The sequence below is a fragment of the Herpailurus yagouaroundi genome, unplaced genomic scaffold (genome assembly GCF_014898765.1).
Source record: "Herpailurus yagouaroundi ecotype Mexico unplaced genomic scaffold, PumYag 140, whole genome shotgun sequence".
In the NCBI taxonomy this organism is placed as follows: Eukaryota; Metazoa; Chordata; class Mammalia; order Carnivora; family Felidae; genus Herpailurus; species Herpailurus yagouaroundi.
In genome coordinates, this window is record NW_024412395.1 from 32,451,979 (window position 1) to 32,477,207 (window position 25,229).

The 25,229-nt window shown below is 41.2% G+C and overlaps 1 protein-coding gene across 4 annotated transcripts in view; it reads left to right on the top strand.

Moving 5' to 3' along the window:
• Positions 1 to 25,229, top strand: part of LYPD6 (LY6/PLAUR domain containing 6) — a 124,867-nt gene that overhangs the window by 53,892 nt on the left and 45,746 nt on the right. For 2 of the 4 annotated variants that reach the window (XM_040475020.1, XM_040475015.1), the window contains exon 2: positions 8,443 to 8,615. The exons of 1 other annotated variant lie outside the window; for it this stretch is intronic. The gene's annotated coding sequence lies outside the window, so the exon portion shown is untranslated. Of the gene's footprint in view, positions 1 to 8,442; positions 8,616 to 9,028; positions 9,159 to 25,229 lie in introns of all 4 variants that reach the window. One more of the 4 variants, XM_040475017.1, reaches the window with a different exon arrangement.

Genomic DNA, 25,229 nt, shown 5'->3' on the forward strand with positions numbered 1-25,229 from the left:
AAAAAAAAAAAAAAAAAAAAAAAAAAAAAAACAACAAAACCCACAAAACTCCATATTGTAGCAAACATCACATTAAATTCTCATTTCCTCTACACTGGAAGCTTCTTAGGGATAGGGGCCATGTCTTGTTCCTACCTGTATTCCTACCGCAGTTCCTAGCGCATAAGAGAAACCTGTTAAACACTTGTTGACTGACTAAATGCATGAACGAATCAATGTAAGCATCCATACTGGGATTTTCATTTTTTGACAGCATCTTAATTATCAGATGTTTATATTTTACCTACTAAATAAATTGGCAAAATATATATAGTGACCAATTTTATGTGTTGAGGTGGCAGCCGTTTCCACTTGTGACATAAACTGAAGACAAAGTATTTTGATCACAAACTCTTGGACATTTTGCCCGTGGCTGTAGAAGACTCAAGATGGTATTCCCTGGAGAAATTCCTGGATGACTGTGTATGTTTGTCATGGGAATTGAGAAGGCTCTGGGGGACATGTCTCCTTCAAGTCCTTAGTGCCAGAGTGTGAAATCTCCCATCATCTGCTTTGTTCTGGGTCAAGGCCCAGCACTGGTCCCAATACCCACGGGCATTGGTCAGGGAAACATTCCACTTGACATGGCGCTTGCCACTATTGGGCACTGGTGTTACATTGCAGCTGGCACCACAGAGGAAATAGTACAAAGAGAACAGCTGTCACTGAGGATTTCTGTGATGAGACAATGGGACTTCCCTCACTCCTTATGAAGTTCTGTCCAGGTGCAAATATAGCGACCCTCTGCCTTCAAGTGGCTTCATAGGACCCATCCTTTCATTTTGCCTCCCCTTGGCTTCTCTTTTGATTCCTCTTCTGCCCTGAAGGAAAGCTCATGGCATTCTAGGTGGCAGAGTGTGAGTGAGGACAGGTAGTCCTGAATGTCTCATTTTATTCACTCTGCATAAATTCAACCGACTGATCTCCCTGGCCCTCTCTGCATGCAACACTCAGAGCAGAAGCATCTGAAAGGCACATTTCTTTCATTAAGCCCCCAGGAGGACAAACCCAGCAAGGACATACTGGATTTATCTGAGTTTAATGGTATTCGTCCAAGATAAGCCCTGGTGTGCAAACGAAATTGGCAATTTGGATAACTAGCAACAGAGTCCTAATATCAGTCATGTCTGCAGAGGCTATCTTGGTGACCTTCTTGTTAAGAATCCGGGGACTTAACCAGTCTTCTCAGCCAGGCAATTGGGGAGATTTATTTTCCTAGAGTGAAATGCCCAGTGAATTCAGTGAAAGCAATTAGACTGGTTCTGTACAGAAATTGAAATTTTTCCTTTCCCATGATTATCAAACAGAGAGATCAAACCTTATTTGTTTGTGCTGTTTCCAGGACAGCTATGGGAAAGGGGGAGGGAAAAAGGGTTGACTTTCCTCTGGCACTAAAAATACAAGGATACATGTATCTTTATATGTGCCGAAGAGCAGGGGAGAGGGAGAGAGAGAGAACAAGAGAACTACCTGCTTTGGAGAGTGGAATGGGGTTGGGCTCCCTTTCCAGGAGTTGGACAACAAAGGCAGTGCTTGGGCCTAGAACATCACCACTGTTCCCCAAGCCACTGTTCCCCAGGTGCAGCTGAATGCACACATTTTGGCAAAGGATCAAGAATTTCTCCCCAAACCTGTAATTAACCATTATAATTGCCTGTGTTTTCCAAAATGAAAATGTCCTGAAAACCTAATCCATATATTTTAACCTTTTGAATCTTCTGTAGAAAGAGAAAGAGCATGTGGGCCAAGTTACCCCTTCTTGAAGAATGAAGACTAACCTGAATTTAGTTATAATTATAAGGACAGGAGAATCTTCAGAAGAGTAATGGCAGGGTAGTAGGTTTTATTTCCTATTGCACTTAGGTTTGGAGTATTTTTGTTTCCACAGCTGCGTAGAACTTCCCCCTCTTTGTGAGATGATTTTCAGATTTCTCATCTACCATGTGCTTTAAATTTTAATAATGCTTATTGACATGGAAAGGCCTGATTTTCTGCTTCTCACTGATTTCATCCTCTTGCCTTTAGCTGCTAGAAACTCCTGTCTCTGGCATTGCATGGCCTTCAGCCGGAGGGGGGAAACGGGCCCTTTATTATCAGACTCAGTGTTGGACCTGAATACCTTGCTTGTGGGCGTATTCTGGTGAAAACAAGGAGACAGGGAGCACAGGGTGATGCTGGCATTGAAGCGCTGTGCCTTCTCATTTAGCAGAGAGCAACGGCTCAGAAAATAAACATTGTAGAATACATCTGAAGCCTAATGGAATTTCTGAAAAGGAGAGAATGGATGTAAGTTGCGCTGTAGTCAGCACTGAATGGGGGTTTCTGGTGGACCAGCGCTAATGCCCCTTTCTGGATGGGAGCTTGCCACCAAGCAGCACGTGGCCACATGTAGTCCTAATGCGCGCTGGCTACCTACTGAGTATCAGCAATGAGGTACATCGAGAACATGGGAAGATGTGTTTTATCAACACTTAGTCTCTTCTAATCGCCTTTTCATGTAATTCACAAAATTGAGGCTTATCCTGCTTCTCAGAACCTTGTGTGTCCTCGAACGTGTGGGACTACAGTGGTCACCAATGAGACCAAATGGAAAAATCTTAGTGCACCCGGCACGGCAGTGACAATGTCCTTTTAGCCACAGGAAGCCAACTACATCTTCAGTTTGAGATTATCTGTTTTTAAAAAAAATTAATTCCACTATAGTTAACAAACAATATTACATTAGTTTCAGGTATACAATATAGTGATTCAACAATTCTGTACATTACTCAGTGCTCATTGTGATAAGTGTGCTCTTACCTTGAAGAGCACCTTACACTTACACTTGAAATCACCCTCACCTATTTCACCCATCCCCCCCCACCTCCCCTCCGGCAACTACCAGTCTGTTCTCTATAATTAAGAGTCTGTTTCTTGTCTCTCTGTGTCTCTCTTTTTTTTCTCTTTGCTCATTTGTTTTATTTCTTAAATTCCACTTATAATTGAAATTATATGGCGTTTGTTTTTCTCTGATCAGCTTATTTTATGTAGCATTATACTCTCTAGCTCCATTCATGTCGTTGCTAATGGCAAGATTTCGTTATTTTTTTTTTATTTTTTTTTTCAACGTTTATTTATTTTTGGGACACAGAGAGACAGAGCATGAACGGGGGAGGGGCAGAGAGAGAGGGAGACACAGAATCGGAAACAGGCTCCAGGCTCTGAGCCATCAGCCCAGAGCCTGACGCGGGGCTCGAACTCCCGGACCGCGAGATCGTGACCTGGCTGAAGTCGGACGCTTAACCGACTGCGCCACCCAGGCGCCCCAAGATTTCGTTATTTAAAAAAAATTTTAATGTGTGTTTATTTTTGAGAAACAGAGACAGACCATGAGAGAACTACCTGCATTGGAGAGTGGGATGGGGTTGGGCAGAGACGGGGAGGAGGGGGAGAGAGAGAGGGGGAGGTGCAGAGAGAGGGAGACACAGAATCCGAAGCAGGCTCCAGGCTCTGAGCTGTCAGCACAGAGCCTGATGTGGGGCTCAAACCTGCAAACCATGAGATCATGACCTGAGCCAAAGTCAGATGCTTAACTGACTGAGCCACCAAGGTGCCCCAAGTTTTCATTATTTTTAATGGCTGAATAATATCCCATTGTATATTTATACCCTGTTTTCTTTATTCATTCGTCTATTGATGGACACATGGGTTGCTTCCGTAACTTGGCTATTGTAAATAATGCTTCAGTAAACATAAGGGTGCATGTATCCCTTTGAATTAGTGTTTTTGTATACTTTGGGTACATAACCCAGTATTGTGATTACTGGATCATATGGTATTTCTATTTCTAATTTTTTGAGGAACCTCCATACTGTTTTCCACAGTTGCTGCACCAGTTTGCATTCCCATCAATAGTGCGTGAAAGTCCTTTTTCTCCACATCTTCACCAACACTTATTTCTTACGTCTCTGATTTTAGCCATTCTGATAGGTGTGAGGTGATATATTTCATGGTGGTTTTGATTTGCATTTCCCTGATGATTAGTGACATTGAGCAGAGATTCTCTATTTTTGTATAAACTTTCAGTTCCCAGAGGAACATCTGAACAAAATTTTTTTTTCAAAGGAGTAGAATCAAGGACTGATCCTTGGATTGAATGTGGGTAGTGGCAGAAGGAAGAAAACGTGTTAATATTTCTAACAGCAAATTTAGTCCTATTCATGCTTCTCTCTTAAGCCAAATCATTTTGAGTAACAGAGGTCCTTGTTTGGGTTGCAGATGGAAGGAAGCCAACCGGCATCTAATTCTCTTCCTTTTCTCACCTTGCCCTTTATGCAAATAACTAGCATACGTTAAATTTCACTTATTCATTCTTTCAGTTGTTTAATAAATATTCTCTTAAGATTCACTACATGGGAGGCACTGTGTTAGATGCCTGTGATGCAGAGATAAATAGGACAGGTTGCGGGCTGGAAGAGCCTCTGGTTGGGTGTGGAGGCAGGCCTGCCGACAGTGGATACAGCACTGCCTCTCTGAGAGTGGTGCAGAGGAAGCTAGGAGGAGGTGAGCAACTCAGTGGGAAAAGAGTGGGGGAAGGTTCTCACACGGGAACCTGCTTAGGCTGAGATACAAGGATAAACATTCACCAGGCAGATAATGAGATGAGACACTCCCAGCAAGAGGAACAGATCAGGCGGTAGTAGGTAGACTAGAGAATGTAGAGGGAGCTCTAAGTACAAACAATGACATCAATTGAGAAAATAGGAAGACATCCTTCTTCAAGCATCTTTGAAGCATCTTTGCAAATCATCTTTGCATGTACTGTACGAGACCAAGGCTTATCCTACAGTTAGCCTTGACCCATGGAAGGTGGGGTCTAGATGGCAGATGGCCTTGGTGCTACCCTAAAGAGTTTGGAGTCCTCCTAAGTATTTGATAGGGAGTGTAAAAGGACCTGGAGTGAAATCACATGTCCATATTTTCATTTTGGAAAGTATTAAGTTATAAATGAACTTAACTTAAACTACCTTATTTTTCCCCCTCTCTCATAAGTGGGAGGTCTGAGGGGTGTTCTGGCTCCAGGTACAGTGGAATCTAGGGGTTAAAGTGGTGTCATCGGGACACTGTCTGTGCCTTTCTCTCCACAAGTCTCTGTGTCATTTCTCCTCTTGATTTGCTTTGAGCACCTCTTTTGTACAAATTGGCTTGATTCTTAAGAGACTTCTCACATGTTAACAGATATGGACACTGATTTCTTCAGATATTTTGTATACATACATAGTAGCAATACAGGGAGGGGAAAGAGCTCTGGGCAAAAGTGCTGGGGAATTCTCTGGCTTGGTTGACCACATGCCCATTCCTAAACCAATCTTTGTAGCTAAGGAGATGTGTATTCCATCTAGGTCTGGGTCAGAGGCCACCCCCTTTACAGATGGTGGGGGAATTAACTTGTGATTCCCTAAACTACAAAGATAAAAGGGATGAAAAGTTTGAGTGAACTTCTACAGAAATAGAGGGCAATGTACCACAATACACAAAGCTGTAGGATTAGCCTGGTGCAGCTTCCTGCCAGGCGTTCATTTCACATGGATTCAGATAGCATGTTGGCTTTATATGAAAACAGATGAATACAGTATGGAGTAGAATGTAGTTGACACTTTTGAAAAAATGAAACATGAGGTATCACAGAAATTTAGGCTTTCACCTTTGGGCTGGATCTCAGTACCCTTTGGGTAGGCATTTGCTTACTCTATTTGAAATCTGTTATTCACATAGTCTTAGCTTTACTGAAGTCAAATACTTTTTCTCCTTTTCTGTGCTATTATTTTATGAGCTGATCAACTATGTTTGTTTTTATTTTTTTTTAATTTTTTAATGTTTATTTATTTTTGACAGAGAGAGAGAGAGAGAGAGAGAGAGAGAGAGCATGAGCAGGGGAGGGGCAGAGAGAGAGGGAGACACAGAATCTAAAGCAGGCTCCAGGCTCTGAACTGACAGCACAGAGCCCGATGCGGGGCTCGAACTCACAGACCGTGAGATCATGACCTGAGCCAAAGTCGGACGCTCAACCGACTGAGCCACCCAGGTGCCCCTATGTTTGTTCTTAGTAACATCAAGTTAATCGTACTATGACTTACATTAAAAGGAAGGTTAAGAATTTTCAACAACCTGGTGATCTTAACCCTTCCTAATGCTAGGCAGATTATCTTCCTTCTTTTCTGGAAGGACTGGAAAAGTTCCAGAAAGTTCCTTGCCCAACATAATGGGTTAATACTGTACTGCACACTTTGTTAAGCTTTACAGTGGACATTGTCAGATCAAGTTACAGCATAGGACTTAAAGGTCAATTATGCCATCATTTTAGGGGGAAGGGAGAGTGGCTGGGATATTAAAAAAAACCCAAAGTCTTAGCTTTTAAAGACTTATGAAATTGTAGTTGCTTTGTGACATTTGATCGATCACTTTTCTTAGTTTCCATCCTGATAACAATCTCCTTAGTCTTTTCCTAAGAAGCTCTTTCATGGCAGAAACACTGTCCTGTGTATGCCTGAGAGAGACAGGACCAGTTATACAGGGTGGAGGACAGTGGGGGTGGGAGGTACCCCTGTCTCTTTGAATTGATTTGTTAATATTTTCCTGTGTTTACTGAAATCAGGTACCTGAAGAAGTTAAAAGTTTAAGCCATAAAAATGTTATAGTCACAACTGGGCTTGGAACTGGCTTCAGAGAGAATAACTGAGTCAGACATTTGGAGGCTGAGAACCAAATTAGGGAAATATGAAAAGTAGAAACAGAGAAGCCAAAATGGCCCCATGCATTACTGAATGGCCTAAGGGAACATCTGTGCTTGTATGCTTCTTGGTTTACAAACTGAATCCAGGCACATTTTCATCACAATGGTTGCATTTGAATAGCAGTGAAGGTCACCAGGATTAGGGGTTTTGACCTGTCACAGCAATGGGGTTTAGGTTTGGTGTCTTTATTTTTGGCCTGTGAAGTCTGTTGTTCAAAGCAAAGTTGATCTTTCCCTGAGATGGCCTTGAGGGCCTTGAGTGGAGGTGGGCCAGCTTCACGTTTCCAATGAGTCTCTCCTCCTTCTCCTCCTGACTGCCTCTGTCGCGTCAGGACTGGAGCCTGAAGCCCTACTCTCTGAGGCTGCCGTGTAGGGGGTACACTCCAGTACTGGGTGGGTGCATTTGCGAGGCTAGCACAGTGGCATGTGTCGCTCTTTTGGGATCATGCTGGTGGACCCCTACCTGTCCCTGGCTCTTGACCGTGTAGTATTTAACCTCCTTGCATTTTCCCAAATAGAATGATATACTTGTAAACACTCTGAAATATAGACTTATTATATACCGCCCATTAATTAAATGCAGTTGACCATGATTATTTTGCTTTGAATTCCCTGTCAGGAGATACTCTATCCTGGTAAGTTTACTCGTATTTTGGACCTTGTGTCATTTTTAAAATGCTCCATACTGGACATCTGAAAGAAGCTATGGCCAATTTTGAAAACCTGTACCCTTGTAGCTCCTGTTTAGTGTAGCTATCTGGCCTCTTCCTCTTAGCACCTTCTTTCTTCATGTCTACTTTGAATAATCTCTTGTCCAACTCTTTGGAAAGGGGAAGAATACTCTTGTCCCTCGGGAGTGCCCCGCACACATGTTGTTGCTGTGAACCTCTGTGCTGTCCACTTCCCACTGCCGTAAGAGATTTAGGGATGCCTTGCTTGTCCTTTGTTCCTATCTTCTACTCCTCTAGTTCCTGTGGCTCCATTTCATAGCAGGTTTTCACGTTGGCTCATTCTTACCTTGCTTGGTGAACCTCTGTCCTAGTCAGAGACAGCCTACTTTTTTGACTGTCTAGAGAATTTTGGGGGACGTTGCTACCTGGAACTGTTGCAGCAGTGCCTACCCCCTCAGCCAGGCAGGCCCTGTCCCTACGGCTTGACCCAAGGCATCAGGGTACATGTCCTAGTTCATTGTTTCAAATGTCAGGATCTGAAGTCTTATGATAGCCAATTCTGAATTCTAAACACTATGGATTGTTAATATCCGACACAAAGTTTTACAGTCTCTCAAGCCAGTGGACAGTAGTTGAACGGAAGTATTGATAGAGTAGTTCACAGATGATGGGCAGGTTATGACGTGATGCAGTGAGTGTAGTTGTATTCATACATAGACTCTTGTTTGGAGATGTTCACCAGTGGTAACAACCTTTACTTGTTGGGTACATATAGTCTATTGCTCAGTGCTCTAACCGCTTCAGGTGAATTTCCTCTGACATTCACAATGAGCCCTTATGGTAAGCATTAGTACCCCCATTTTACAGATGAAAGAATTGAGACACTTGCCCAAGGTGAGTGGTAGAATTAGTATCCTGGTGCAGGTGCCTCTGACTTCAAAACTTTCCATTATGTTATAGTGCTGTGTATTGACAAAGAAGAATCCTGAAGTGATCATTAGTAACCCACTCTCCACGGGAAAAAGCACTTCTGAGCATTCTCTTGAATGTGGCACCACAGTTTTTCATTGGATGATTGATTGATTCTTTCTTGCTATGTGCCAGACACTAAAATGGATTCTGGAGTTTTAAAGGTGAGTAAAACTTGACCCTTGTCCCTGAGGATCCCACAGTTTAGTGAGGCAACCTCTTATTTAGTGTCATTGAATTAGTGTCTGCTATAGAAACTGTCTTTGAGCTTTCTCTTGTTCCAAACCATTTTTTCCCCTGCTTATGAAGAAAAGTTCTTGCCCTGAAGTAACTGAATTTAGGGGATGGCCTAGAGTGTTGTGGATCTTTGTATGTCTGTATGGGGCTTTAAAAAAATTTAATTTTGTTCCTGGAGCTCTTACTGGCTTTTTGCATTGAAGTCAGATTCCACACAAGCAGCTAAGACAGCATGATAATGTTTTATATTTATATGGCCCCTCCTAACCTATAAAATGCTTTCCAGGTACATTATTTGATTGATCCTTATAAGAGCTGATTTTTGATACCTGTTTCATAGCAGTGACTCTCAGAAGCCACTCATGTGGGTGTGATGAGCCTGACGTGACCCTGGGTTCTCTGCCTGTGACGTGCCACTTTTCAATGGGGGAAGAGGTTTGCTGATAGGAAGCTTTCTGGAAGAAGAGAAGGTATATCAAGTAGAAGGAAATGTGGTTATAAATATCCTGACTTGTTTGTGGGGAAGTAGAGAACAATGAATGTGCATTTAGCAGGACAACAACTGGAGTTAGTTGGCAGTTCGATTGACTGTAGTCAAGTACCTGAGCAGGGGAAGCCACGGGAGGAGGGTGTCTCCCTCAGTTCTGACTACTATAACAAAACACCACAGACTGGGTGGCTTAAATGACAGAAATTTAGGGGCACCTGGGTGGCTCAGTCAGTTAAGCGTCTGACTTGAGCTCATTCATGAGTTCGAGCCCCGTGTTGGGCTCTGTGCTGACAGCACGGAGCCCACTTCGGACCTTCTGCCTCCCTCTCTCTGCCCCTCCCCTGTTCACGCTCTCTCTCTCAAAAGCAAAGTTTTAGAAAAATGACAAAAGTTTATTTCTCAGAGTCAGGGCATGGTGTGTGAGTGTGTAATGTGGGCATAAAAGGCATAATCAATGTGGTTGTAGAAAACGATTTCTCGACAGTTATTTGGACTGAAAGTAAAAGGAAGGTAGAATTTCTGAGTGCTTGGCGTATGTCAGCCTTTCTGTAAACATCTTGGAAATTCATGCAGTGCATTATTAATCTCTCTGAGGAAATGGAAGCTGTGATTGCATAGCAGTGAGTCTTCTTCCCATTTATATTAGCAGGATGCTGCCATACAGAGGTGTTATATTTTCCTTCCTTCCTTCCTTCCTTCCTTCCTTCCTTCCTTCCTTCCTTCCTTCCTTCCTTCCTTCCTTCCTTCCTCTTTCTCTCTTTGTATCTCTCTTTCTTTCTCTCTTTAGCCCTTTCTTTCTTTCTTTCTTTCTTTCTTTCTTTCTTTCTTTCTTTCTTTCTCTCTTCCTCTCTCCCTCTTTTTTCCTTTCTCTCTTTCTCTTTTTTCCTTTCTCTCTCTCTTTCTGTCTTCCTCCCTTCCTTCCTTGCTTTCTGGCTTGCTTGCTTGCTCACTTTCTGGCTTTCTTTCTTTCAGCTATACAAAGATCTTGAATGTCTATTCTTTCTGAAAACCTTTAGGTCCAAATTTGACCCCCTGGGAAGGTTCTCTGTCAGTGAGAGGATATTACTTTATGTAGGACCCCCCTGGAAAAAATAAAATAATCCTTGCACGTTGGCTCAAGTGTGTGATGAAAAGTGTATAGTCTTGTGTTCTGTCGCTGTACCTGCCTCATTCAGGTACAGCCTTGCATAAGTCTTCTCCTACTTCTAAAGTTAGAATGATTCAGTGATGACAGTAAAGCCCTTTTTCATGGTAATTATAATCAGAGTTCTGAATACATTTATGCATCTATAGCTTTTCAGTGTTACACTTAAATGGATGCCATCAGAAGCATTTTGAAGGCTGATTTAGCTTGAAGAATTTCCATTTAAAACCCATTCTTGTGTTTCTAGCATTTTCAGCAGCAAGGCGAGGGAGTTGGTCTGGTCCTAAATTACTATGGTTAGCGGATGAATTCAAGGCTCTTCACTGTGTGAAGATAGTATTATTTCTTCCTCACAACTCTAGAAGCATAAATTTTCAAAATAAATAGCCTCATACTTGCTCTTTTTAGGATATTAGATGCTACTAAATAACCAGCTTATCAAGAATAAGGCTCACTGAGTTAGCAGGCATGGAGGGTGGAGGGTGCGCTGTGGGCAGGGAAGCCTCACTGGGAAGGGGTCAGAGCCAACTGTGGTCCTGTTTGCCTTGTGTGGGCAGGCTGCAGACCCAGGCGTGCATTAGGGAGCTGTCTTTTTGGCCACAGCGTTACTTACACACCAGAGGGTATGATGTACAAATCTGAGCAAGATTAAGGGATCTGGGTTCTACTGTACCGTGTGAGAAGATGAGATTAGCTTTCCCCAGCTACAAAGACTGGATACATTTTAAAAAGTATTTTAACCGCAGGGATTTCTAAATTCTCCTGGAATCTATTACCATCTATTAGCTCCTGGGGCTTTGAAGCACTGACTGCTGAAGATATGACAGTAATAGGGTGATTTGCTTTCCTTTGTGGTGGGGTTTGAATACCAAGGTGCCAAACAAGACTGGATAGTCTCCTCCAGACCTGATGATGGAGGTAGGGAGGTTTTACGCAAAGCCTGCTTACAAATCAGGTGGCTTGACGGTCTAGAATCAAAAGTGCAGTAATCAGCTTACACTGTCACGTTTCTATCAGGATGACAAGAGTACTTAAGACCTGCTGTTTGGAAAGTCAGAAGCAAATGTTTTTGCTTCAACTCTTAATTCACAATGATGTCATTTCTTCTCGCTGTACAGTTGTATTGAGGAAATCAGCCAATGTTCTTTGTTCTGCTGCATGAAAGGTGGTTTTAGGGCCATTAGTGATTCTATGAGCTTCCCTTCACTTGAGTCCCTCAGTTTATACTTTTGCTACAACTAAGCAGAGTTGTCAACAGGGGGCCTCTAAACTCCTGGAAATAATGATAGTAGCCATCACTATTCTCTGTGTCAGGCATGTGCTATGGGCTCTCATTGTTCACCTTATTTAAGGTTCACAAAAAAGAATATGAAAATCCTTTGACTTGACATCCATTTAAAATATATTTTGAAACTAAATTTATACCATAAATTCATATTTCATAACTTGAATTTTTTTTATAATGAAATTTATTTTTTTCCTGATTATATAAAGTAAAAATCATCTGAAACTCGTGTCTCAGTGATAACCACAAATAACATTTTGGTGCCCAACCTTTTATCTCTCTCTTTGTGTATCTTTCTCTACACAGACACATTGGTGTGTGTATGTGTGTTTGTACAAATAGTTCTTCATAAATTAGATCCTATTAAACATTCTGTATTTATTGGATACCTTTTAAAAATTACATTGTTTCTGCCTTCCCTTCACACCATGACCCCGCCCATCATTCAGTGTCAAACAACCTAGTTTATATATCTAGATATCTCCATATTTCTCTCCATGTGTTATATACACACTTATATTTATGTTTATGTTTTGGTATGAAGAGGCATCCCCCAAAGCAGTGTTAGTCATGTGATCAGGCTCCATTATCCAGAATTCTAAATAGTGGACAATACATTCCAAAAATAGAGGGATTACTGTAACATACTCTGAATCTTCTCTTACTGAGCAGTACCTCATAGTCTTTCATTGTTGAGATGGCATATGGCTAACTCATTCTCTCTAGTGACTTGGTAATAAAATGTGGGGTAGGAGCTCCATCTAATTCTTTTTGTTCCCATTTCCATGACATCCCATTGGGCATGTGCCATTTATCAATGAGGTGTTTTCTCCACAATGGATCACGACGCTTACTTTGTCACGTGGAAGCTCCTAGTCTATGAATATTGCTTCTTAGTCTGTTCTGTTATTCATTCCCGTGCCGTGTTTTGATGTTAATGGATTTAAGTCTGTCTGGTATGGCCCTTCCTTCTTTATTCTTTTTCAAAAATTTCTTGCCAATTTTTGGACATTTAATCTTGCCTAAACAGATATTATATCCACTTTATTTTTTTTAAGATTTATTTAATTTTTTTAATGTTTGTTTATTTTTGAGAAGGATAGAGTGAGTGGGCGGGTGTGCAGAGAGAGGTGGGGACAGACGATCGGAGGAGGGCTCTGTGCTGGCAGCAGTGAACCCCATGCAGAGCTTGAACTCAGGAACTTTGAAATCATGGCCTGAGCCGAAGTCAGATGTTCAACTGACTGAACCACCCAGGCGCCCAAAATTTATTTAATTTTAGAGACTGCATGAGTGGGGGAAAGTGGGAGAGAGAGAATATCTTAAACAGGCTCCTGACACGGAGCCTGACTCAGGGCTCAATCTCACAACCCTGGGATCATGACCTGAGCCGACATCAAGAGTTGGACACTCAATTGACTGAGTCACCCAGGCACCCTGATATATCCACTTTAAAAAATTGGGATTCTAGGGGCGCCTGGGTGGCGCAGTCGGTTGAGCGTCCGACTTCAGCCAGGTCACGATCTCGCGGTCTGTGAGTTCGAGCCCCGCGTCGGGCTCTGGGCTGATGGCTCGGAGCCTGGAGCCTGTTTCCGATTCTGTGTCTCCCTCTCTCTAGGCCCCTCCCCCGTTCATGCTCTGTCTCTCTCTGTCCCAAAAATAAATAAATGTTGAAAAAAATTTTTTTAAAAATTGGGATTCTAATTGACATTGTATTAAATGAATGTATGAATTTTGAATTTATATATTTATCTCTAATCTTTCTTTTCCTTTTCGATGCTATTGTAATGCTATTGTATTTTCATTGCAAATATGGGGAAAAGCTCTAAACCACTAGCCACCTGATCCAAGTCCTTTATTGCGTCTAGTAGTTTTCATATTTAAACCAGAGTTGGAATTTCTAGGTATGTAAGCATTATCATTAAGAGAAAGGGAAAACTTTCTCTCCTCATCACTCTATTTATATTAACTATTTTCTTTACCTCAGTTCACCGTTGCATTGTAATGATGATAATAGGTATCCCATCTTATTCCTGGCATTGTTTAGAATGATATTTGCAGTTGATTTTCGATAGATATTTTCACGTTCAAGATGTTTCTATTTACATTTTACTTGGGGTTTTATTAAAAATGGCTGTTGAATTTCACCAGGTGGATTTTAGAAACTATCCGTATAACCAACCACTTTTCCTCCATGCATTTGTTTCTGTTACGAATGATGTTAATGGATTTGCTACTGTAGAAACTGCCTTTTTGGCATAAACCCCACTTGATTACTGGCAGTATTCTTTCGTCTACTTTTGGATGTGCTTGCTAATATTTTACTTAGAATTTTTATAAGTGGGATAACAAGCAAATATTTACAAGTGGGATTTCTCTGTAGTTTCTTTTATTGTACTGCTTTTATCAATTTTGGTTTAAAGGCTAAGCCAGTTTTATAAAATGGATTTAGAGGCTTTCTCTATGTTTCCATAGTCTTGAATAATTTAAATAACATATTTTTATTCTTGGTAAGTTGTATGGAACTCACTGAAAAATCCTCTGTTTTGGCTCTCTTTCTTAATAGTAGGAATTTAACCACTTTTGACATCTGTACTACGATAATTTATCTATTCGATTTTCTACGTGAATTAGTTTTGTTAATTTATAACTTGCAGAAATTCATGCCAAGAACATCAGAATGCATTTGCTTCTTTCTCTTTTACCTGCCTCTAGCCTTGCTCCTTCCCAGCTCCTACATTTCCTTTCATTCTTGACTATTACTGTTACTCGTGCTGTCTCTCTGTTATTTCGGAAGACTTTCACCTTCACTGTACACTTTCCCAGTTATGATAGCCGTAGTATCTTAGATTCCACAATATATTTGCAAGATATACTTCTCGTCACTGTTTTTTCTCCTTTCCCTTTTCCTCTCTCGAGGTCTCTGCTCTGATGCATTTTTGTTGCATTAGGGTCCCTGTCGCTATTTTTTACATATGAAACATGAACTTTATTTAGTTATGAAACTTTGCATTTCTCCAAGGATTTTCTCTCTAGCTAGATAAGCTTGGGAAAGTTTAACTTAGCTGGGCCTTAGTCTCCTTATCTGTAAAATGGTAATACCAATAATGGCTACCTCATAGGAATATTGTGAAGAGTTAGTGTAAGTATTCTCGTTACCTATTGCTATGTAATGAACTGCCCCCAAACGACAACTTACTATTATCTCTCGTGATCCTGGGGGTTGGGCTTGGCTGGGCTATTCTTGTTTGGGGGCTCTCATGTGGTCAGAATCGAATAGCAGCAGGGGCTGGGATCTTCCAAAGGTTCAACTAGGTTTGATGTCTAAGATAACTTTTTCACTCACATGACTGTTTTTGTCATACAACCACTCTTTTCATCAGAGAAGCCTGGGTTTCCTACATGGAAATTCCAAGAGGCAGTATTCATAACGTCTTGGCTTAGAACTGGTATGGGTACACTTCTACCAGATTCTATGAGGTGGGAGACTAGACCTCATCTTGGTCTGGCATGAATGGAGAGGGAGGGAAGGAACTAATGGGAGCCACCTTATAGACAAACTATCACGATAAGTGAAATGCTTAGAATTGAACCCGGCACCAAATGAGTGCTATTAAATGTTAACTCAATGATACTATTGTTGTGGTTATTAAATCAACTTCAATATTTCCTATTACTGTGGGAGGTGAACAATGTCTCCAATGGGCACAGAATTCTGGGAATGCAATTCTTTCCTCTCAGTAGCATGCAGATGAAGTCTGATGTTAGTCTAATTACCTTTATAGGTAAGTTGTTATTTTTGTCTAGATGCTTCCAATATTTTTCATTAAACTCAGAAATAAGACAGGTGTTACCACTTTTGAACAGGCTTTTGGAGGCGTTAGAAAATATGAGACAAGAAAATAAAGGAGGAAATATTTAAAAAGAAAAAAAATTTCCTCTTTGAGTTGATGATTATATTTAGAAAACTCAGGAGGCTCTATTAAGAAAAAAAATGTATAGTAAGGTGAGTGATTATGAGATAAACACATAAAAACAAACTTTTCTTTATTCTAGCAAGTACTGGGGTTTGCATTGATAAGTGTCTTTTGTAATCATTATTTTTTGTTTTTGTTTTTGTTTTTGAGAGAGACACACACAGAGTGTGAGCAGGGAGGGGCAGAGAGAGGAGACACAGAATCTGAAGCAGGCTCCAGGCTCTGAGCTGTCAGCAGAGCCTGACACGGGGCTTGAACTCACAAACTGTGAGATCATGACCTGAGCCAAATTTGGACGCTTACCCAACTGAGCCACCCAGGCGCTCCAGTGATGATTCTTAACTTGAAACTGGACCCGCTCTTTCAACCTTCCAACTGCAGCCTTTTTGCAAGATAAGGCCATTTTCCTGTGTTATTTCTTCAATCTTTGCCTTTCCTCCGTCTACTCCTGTTTTTCTACACGTTCTTGTAATTTGTATAACTATAATATGCCAACTGCCTTTTCTTGGGACAATTTGCCCTTTTATTACAAGGTTCTAATTTTCCTGTTTTAGAAGATTGTTCTCTATTTTATGATAGGGTGGGGATGGCAGAAGGTGGCCGTGTGTGTGGGAGGGGGGCGGGGGGAGTTGTTATTTTGTCTTACAGCTGTCCTGGAAGTACTCCTGTGGGATTTCACAGAGAGGCTGCTTTCTTCTCATTAGAATACTCTCTTGCTACCTGGGGTGGGGTGGGGTGGGAGGGGGGAGGAATGTGCAGGGAGGTTCTTCTGGGGACCTCAGCAGAGGACAGACAGCTGGAGTTGGCCTGCTGGACAAGCCTCAGGCTCATGAAGTTGTAGCTGATCAAAGCATCCCACAGCTTGACCTGAACTTTGAGGGTGAATAAAGCAATGAGTAAGCCATGGAAACTAAGATAAAGGGACCCAGGCACCAGAGAATAATAAGCAGAAGGTAAGTGGTGTTGGTCAAATAGAATAGATGGAGGAGAAAGATGATTTAAAAAAAAAGAAAGAAAGTAATTCCATTGCAAAATAAAGTTTTCCAGAATTTAAACAAAATGCTTCTTATTTATTTGTTTATTTATTTTTTGATGTTTATTTATTTTTGAGAGACAGAGCATGAGTGGAGGAGGGGCAGAGAGAGAGAGGGGAGGCACAGAATCCGAAGCAGGCTCCAGGCTTTGAGCTGTCAGCACACAGCCCAACGTGGGGCTTGAACTCATGAACCGTGATATCATGTCCTGAACCAAAGTCAGATGCTTAACCGATTGAGCCACCCAGGTGCTCCAACAAAATGCTTTTTAAATGAAACATTCCACGCGGCGCCTGGGTGGCTCAGTCGGTTAAGCGTCCGACTTCAGCTCAGGTCACGATCTCGCGGTCCGTGAGTTCGAGCCCCGCGTCAGGCTCTGGGCTGATGGCTCAGAGCCTGGAGCCTGCTTCCGATGCTGTGTCTCCCTCTCTCTCTGCCCCTCCCCCGTTCATGCTCTGTCTCTCTCTGTCTCAAAAATAAATAAACGTTAAAAAAAATTTAAAAAAAATAAAAAATAAATGAAACATTCCATAGATGTCAAGAATGCCCAAGAAATTGTCAACAGTGATTGCCTCTGGAAAGGAGGGGTGGGATGGTAAGGGGACCAGGGTTAGAAGATGAGTTCCTTTCCATTGATATTTGGCCCTACATCACATTGCCACATGACATATGAATGTAGTTATGCAGTTGGATGTGGAATGGAGTGGGCTATAAAAAACAAGTAGTGGTGTTAGGGTAGGGTGGAAAATTTCTGTTTCCAAATTATAGGAAAATATGGCATTTAATTTGGAAGGAAAAATGCATCTTTATTTTTATTATCTTCTAATGAAACCACAAAAGGACTCGTAGTACCCGTGACTTTGTCATCAGTACAAATCTAAAACATTTTCAGATAACATTAGAGTTGTTGCAGACATCTTGAAATATCATTTAAGCTCATGATTGCTTGAAATTATAATCATTATTAGCATCACCAGTAGAGCTTGATATTTAATGTTATAATAAAGAAGCATATATATTGCTGTATCACAAGTTTATGTATTTTAATATTTTTATGTTGATATTTAAATATAATTGGTTTGGTTTGTAATCCTATGTATTTCACTTTATGCATTTAAAAATACTGCTCTGGGAAAAGGTTCATTGGTTTCACTAGACTGATAAGGGATCTATGTGCCCAAAAAAGTCAAGAAGTTTTGGGATATAGGGACTGTTGGGGTAAACTGGTCTGGAAGATCAAGTGGAAAAACATTTCAAAATACAAGAGCAAATATATATAAATAAAAGGTCACAATCACTGGGATATTAAGAGACTTAGTGGACAGTTTGACCCTTCCAAAATGAGCAGGCCAGATAACAGGACAAGTCTTCCCCATGAAGCATGGTTGGGAACATTATGTCTGTGTTGTTGCTTTGTTTGTATGGCCTTTTATTTTTATTTTTTTTATTTTTTTATTTTTTCCAACATTTATTTATTTTTGGGACAGAGAGAGACAGAGCATGAACGGGGGAGGGGCAGAGAGAGAGGGAGACACAGAATCGGAAACAGGCTCCAGGCTCTGAGCCATCAGCCCAGAGCCTGATGCGGGGCTCGAACTCACGGACCGCGAGATCGTGACCTGGTTGAAGTCGGACGCTTAACCGACTGCGCCACCCAGGCGCCCCTGTATGGCCTTTTAAAGGAAAACACAACATTGGCAAAGTTTTGTTGGAGTAGTTTTTTTGTTTTCAAGTTAAATTTTTAAAAAATGTGTTAAAGTTTATTGATTTTGAGAGAGAGACACAGAGACAGAGACAGAGTGCAAGCAGGGAAGGGGCAGAGAGCAAGGGAGACACAGAATCCAAAGCAGGCTCCAGGCCCTGAGCTGTCAGCCCAACACGGGGCTCAGACTCATAAGCTGTGAGATCATTGACCTGAGTCAAAAGTCGGATGCCCAACCGACTGAACCACCCAGGTGCCCCTGTTTTCAAGTTAAATTTTACCGGTCCACAATCCCCCCCACCCTTGCTCCATCCATGCCCAGGCTCAGAATCACTGATGCAGGTCAAATCCTTTAATGCACAGGTGGAGAAGCTGGTGTGATTGTCCATTGGGAAAAGCTACTTCGGGCAAAGCCAGGACTGGAGCATCCCTGCCCCAGACCTCCATGCCATTGCCCGCCCATCTTGGCTGAAGAGGGGGCTGGGAGGGCTGGTGGGAAAGTCCCAGGACAACCACCTGATGCTTTTAGACCTGAAAGAACTTGTGGTGATCTGTACCTGCCCCAGGCAGTGGTAGCATGTCCTCTGCCTGAGCACTTGTTGCTGTTTACTCCACACTCAGGCGGTACCTGTCCCTTAACATTTTTCCTGGAATAACAAAGAAACAGCCTTTTTAACTCTTGCATGATGTCCTGCTGATTGTAGGTCTCGGAGGCCCTTTAAGTAGCAAAAGGAGAGCAACATCAGTGCTTGAGACTACTGATTGTGTCATTGTGTGTGAGGAAACAACAAAAGGCAGTGTGTGTGTGTGTGTGTGTGAGAGAGAGAGAGAGAGAGAGAGAGAGAGAGAAGGGAGGGAGGAAGAGAAAGTTCGTAGTTCTTTGTCTGGAGGATGAGAGAAGAAAAAATCTTGTCTAAACAAATTTTATTTAAGCCCTGGGATTACGTATTCATGGGATTTTTTTTTTAACATTTTTTTTTTATTTATTTTTGGGACAGAGAGAGACAGAGCATGAACGGGGGAGGGGCAGAGAGAGAGGGAGACACAGAATCGGAAACAGGCTCCAGGCTCCGAGCCATCAGCCCAGAGCCTGACGCGGGGCTCGAACTCACGAACCGCAAGATCCTGACCTGGCTGAAGTCAGACGCTTAACCGACTGCGCCACCCAGGCGCCCCCGGGATTTTTTTTTTTCCAGAGGAAACTGTAAATGTTACTGGCCATTGTAATCTTGCTTTACTAGCTCTTGATTAGAGATCATATTTAAACTTTCCAGTAACACACTTGTTAATAGTGTTTGCTGCTTAATTATAACAATACTTTTTAAAAGTGCCAGGACATCCTTAAGTTCATGTTTTGATAAAAGTGGAGGATTCAAGAAGATTGCTTTTGGATGTTAGCGTTTGCTCTAAGATTTGGGGCCTTCCCCAGGATATGCAAACAAACAAATGCAAAGATAGTCTCACCTGCATGTATGAGATGTGTTTCTGTTGGCGTGTATCTGGCTGCATCCACACTCTGGGGGCTCCACCTGACAGGGACTTCCTTTTCTCATTAATAAGAAGACTGGAAGTTGGCAGTCCAGGGCAGATGTGACAGCTCTGAGAGACCAGTTTTATTCCATCTTTCTACTCGTACTCCCCAAAATGATAGTCACACTCTTGGGCTTCTCATCTCTATTGCAAGCCCCAAGAAGGGTGAAGGGCAAAGAAGGAAAAGCAAAAGCCAAAGGTGAGCCATCAGCTTTCTTAGAAGCACCACTGTGGTTTTCATTTACATCTCATTAGCCAGGAATGTGTCCCATGACCACCAGTGCTGGTGGGAATTCTGGGAAGTGTATTTTGAGTCAGGCTGGATGCCACCCTGAACAAAATAGAATTTCTATTTGTAACAAAGAAGGAGTGATCGGATTTGGGGTATGTAACCTTCAGCCTAGCACAATATCCTTCACCATACCCCTCTGTCTGCATTGCAGCTGTTTCCTGTTCATCTGTCTCTGGCTGTGTCTTCTCCCCCAGGAAGTCCCCTGGAACCCCCAGGAGGGGTTAAGTGACCATTCTCTGTGCGTTGTTTAGCTATACAGTTAACATCACACCTAACCTATTCCTGTCATCTGGAATGATCAGTTTTATGACAGATCTTGTAATTACTGTCAAGAGTGGGGTTTGTGTCCAACTTTTAATCCCGGTTCCTAAAACAGTACTTGGTACACAGTAGACGCTTATTTAAAACAGAACTGTTGAAGGCCAGGTAAGCTTACTGAAATTCAGGGATCTCAGAGCACTTTTAGTTTTTTTCAAATTCTTTTTCATTTTTCTCTGTTTTGAGCTACAATGTATACATTTATAAGTGCCTCTGTTAGATATATTTTTAGATGTTTTTAATCTTGTAAAACATACTGGTTGTTGGTGCCAGCGTACATGTGAATGTGTGTGTGTGTGTGTGTGTGTGTGTGTGTGTGTGTGTGTGTCGTGTATGATCTTTATCTGAGTGCAGCTGTTAAATGGGCCAGTTATTTCCTATGACACCAAGTGTTTTGAGAACCATGAAGCAAAGAGGGACTGGAGACAGTGGCCTTAGACCTAGAATTCCAGTGCTGTAATAAAAGTGCAGTTTACACACCCCACCCCAACCCACCCCACCCCCACCATTGCCCATGTTGGAAGACAAATGAGGTTGTTTATCTGAAAAGTGTTTTGAACTCTTACCTCTCCAGGAGAAAGGTCCTATGTTAATTCCTGGTACAGTTAATCCTCTATTTCCCATGGCAATAGGCAAAAAATAAAAATTTTTTAAAAAGAGTGCAGATTGTCTAAAGGTCATTGATTCTGGATTTTGGAATTGAACGATAATATATTTTGGATGTTGGCAGGAGACCAGCCTCCTGTGTGGGTAAAATGAGGCCATTGTTAATGTGAGTCATGAATCTGCATTATCAGTTCCTGTCTAAGCCTATCAGGGACAGGTGGTGTGAAATGAATTTGTATTAAGAAAGGGCCAAGGCATATGCAATGCTTTTGTATCTGTGGCTGTCTCAAGTTCCATCTTTGTTTTCTGATTAGATCATAAGAAACTGGGTTACATTTGGATCTTCTACTGAAACGCTTATGTGAAGAGTATCTCCAGGTCCTAGGCAGAACTACTGGTGAAGTCATTAAGGGTTGATGAATGAAGGCTTGGTCAAAAATTCCCATGTCCCTAAGTATGGTCCTAGACTAGCAACATCAGCATCACCTAGGAAACCTGTTAGAAATGAAAAGTCTCAGGCCCCACCCCACACCTACTCAATCAGAAACCCTGCCGGTAAAGCCCAGAAATCTGTTTCAACAAGTCCTCTTGGTGATTCTGATGCAGGGTCAAATTTGGGAGCCTAAGGACATAAAGTCAAGATATTTTCAAGGTGTCTTGGATCATGTCTCTTAGAATTCAGCACCAAGTAAAAAAAATCTTTGACAAACAGGCATGAAATCTTTTTCCAGACAATAAGAATGACATCAACCATCATGTTTCCTTTTTTTTCTTTTTCTTTAGGAAATTTGGAGCCATGCTGACTGCTCAATCATAGTCAATACATTTTCCTGGGCTTTTTATCTCCCCTTCCTTTCCATGAATTTTATTTGCTTCTTTTATTTAATAGCCTTACTATGAGTCTTTTATTATAGGCCTTCTCAAATCCATTTTTCTAGTAAGTAGGTTGGCAGTGTGGGTGGGATATAACTTGAAATAAATTGACTCACTCACATAGTGATTGACAGAAGTATTTGACTAAGAAATGTACTAGAGAGTGAGGGAAGCTAGCAAGGAATTAAACAGATCTTGCAGAAAACACCATGCATGCCCTTGAATATTTGTACGTGGTGAGAAAATGCAAACAGTGTAGAAACATACAAAATGAAAGTAAAAACTTCCCTCACTCCTCTAGTGAAGGCCCTCTCCCCAAACATAATTATTAATAACTTTTAGGTGACTTTTTAGAAGATAAAGATAATGCATAGAGCCTATGTGTGTGTGTGTGTGTGTGTGTGTGTGTGTGTGTGTGTGTATTATTTATTCACTTCCATTTTAGAAAGCACCATAGTGTACAATCTCATCTGTGTCTTCCTTTTCTTCATAATATATCTTGTAGATCTTCTTTCTTTTTAGAAGTGATACAATATTCTTTTGTATGGTATTACTTTAACTTATAAACCTCACCCTAATAAGGTGATAAATATTTGGGTTATCTTGAACATTTTCCCCTATATGATTTTAGCACATTTTTGACATATATCTGCTAGGTAAATTATTGGAAGTGGAAATTTTTGATTAAAGAGTACATACATTAAAAAAATTAGTTTCTGGGGCGCCTGGGTGGCTCAGTCGGTTAAGCGTCCGACTTCAGCTCAGGTCACGATCTCGTGGTCCGTGAGTTCAAGCCCTGCGTCGGGCTCTGGGCTAATGGCTCAGAGCCTGGAGCCTGCTTCCGATTCTGTGTCTCCCTCTCTCTCTGCCCCTCCCCCGTTCATGCTCTGTCTCTCTCTGTCTCAAGGATGAATAAACATTAAAAAAAAAAATTAGTTTCCCCAAAAAGAAAGATAAACTAATTTACTTCTCAGATGAGATTGTCTCTTTTCCCACATATTTTTTTTCAACGTTTATTTATTTTTGGGACAGAGAGAGACAGAGCATGAACGGGGGAGGAGCAGAGAGAGAGGGAGACACAGAATCGGAAGCAGGCTCCAGGCTCTGAGCCATCAGCCCAGAGCCTGATGCGGGGCTCGAACTCACGGACCGTGAGATCGTGACCTGGCTGAAGTCGGACGCTTAACCGACTGTGCCACCCAGGCGCCCCTCCCACATATTTATTAACATAGGGTATTATCAGATGGAAGTATTTTTGCCAATTTTAGGTGAGGAAATTATATTGTTCTGAATCATTGTTTCAATTCACTTGTCTTTAAATCTGGTAAGATTAAACCTTTTAACAAGATTTATTAGCTAATTTTTTATTTCTTTTTTTGTGAACTGCTGTTGAAGGATGTTTATCCATGTTTTTATTGATCTAATCCTAAAGTTTCTATATCTGGAAATCTTTAAAATCACTACAGTTGTTTTTGCTTTTGTTGTTTTAATATAAAGTTTCTAATTCTACCTTAGACTTCCTGAGTCTGTTTCTTTACTAGTCTGTTTTTTCAGGTAATGTTGATGAACAATCACAATGGGACTGTAGTCCGTGAACAGTATAAACATAGTGCAGTGTCCAGGACAGATTTCTTAGACAAGCCATGTCTGTCCTCTTTACCTAGTAAACAGGAAATAAATATTCAATATGCATTGTGGGCACTATGTTAATTGGGAGCCAAAATTCCAATTGCTTCTTTCATAATCGTGAACTCTTCATGCTCCCCATACTGCCACTTGAACCTGGAAACCCCAGGACTGAATTTTAAGACCCAGCACAGTAACAATACTTTGCTCGGTTCTGGTACTTTTAATTTCCGCTGTATTTCTATTGTTTTTGACAATGTCACACTCATCTCAGAAAACCTCTTCTATGGCTTGCATTTTCCCTTCTCCATGACTGTATAAAAGGTTAACATACCGCTAAGCATCATCCAACTGTTGGCCTTATCCTCACACAAGGCAAATTGAGGATATGTAGGACTCTCCAGCAGGGTCCTCCAGGTATCCCCTGGTGATGAGTAATCCTGAACCCAACATTCTTGCCTGCAGCCTTACCTTGCTCGGGGGAGACCAGGGTCAGAGAAAGAGGAGGTCAAGTTTGTAAGTTACTGGATACATTTCTTCCCCTCTCATTTATCATATTATACAGGGGAATAGATGTAGAGAACAAACATGCCCAAATTGTATCAAGTGTAAAGAAAGATGAAATTTGATTTAAAAAAAAAAAAAGGAATTGAGAAGAAAAAAGAATTTCATCTTTCTACTGTGTTATAGACTTACTAAACCAGTGTCTGTGGCCCAAATTCTTTCAGTTGTTCATGTCCCACTTACTTTGTTCTCCTTGTCCACCTCATTTCTCTGAGATTTGCACTTTCCATTTGTTCTTGAAATCAGGTAACAGTTAATCTATTCCCTGGCATGAGCATTTCCCCTAGGAGTTTACCATTTGATTGGCTTTTTAATCCAATTGTTAAAATTCTCCCAATACTCACAGACACAGAATAGCTTCACCTTGTAAATTTTGAAGGGTTGGCCAGGATTATTAAGAAAGTGAAGTACATAGATCTGCTTTGAGGAACTAGGCCTGTACCAGACAACTGATTTGCAATGTGACTGGGGACGTGTGAGGAAGAAGGAAAGAAATATTTGGAACAATTGCCAGGCCCACTCTGATTCTGGGCTCCATCCACACACCACACCTTACTGCATGAGAACACATGTCAGACTAGTTGAGTGCAGGTGTGCCTAAGTTAGGGACAGGGCCAAGGGGTAGCCGGTATCTTCACAATGTATAGATGGGTCTTCAGGAATCCTGGAATCTATGGCCAAAAGTCTCTCTAGAACTAGCCACTGTTGTATTCGAGTATTTTTACAAATTTACCTCACTAGAAACAGGGCTTAATAAACAATGAAACCTTGATAGGGTAGATATTCAATTAATAAAATTTCTTCCCCCAAAGTAATTTATGTTTTATGCCACTATTCAGAAAAAGAAACTTCAGAGTGTAAGAGTGAGGAACAGTTTTGAAGTGATTCTATGAAAGCATTTACAACTAAATATGTACTAATATTTTTTTAAATGCTCACTATTTATATTTTGTAAGTCCTCATTTAGTTTCTACAATTTTATAATGAAAAGATTTCTCACCCATTAAAATCTTTCAAATAGCCAGGTTACTGTTTAAGGTGTTTCTTGAATATATATAGATATAGATATAGATATAGATATAGATATAGATATAGATATA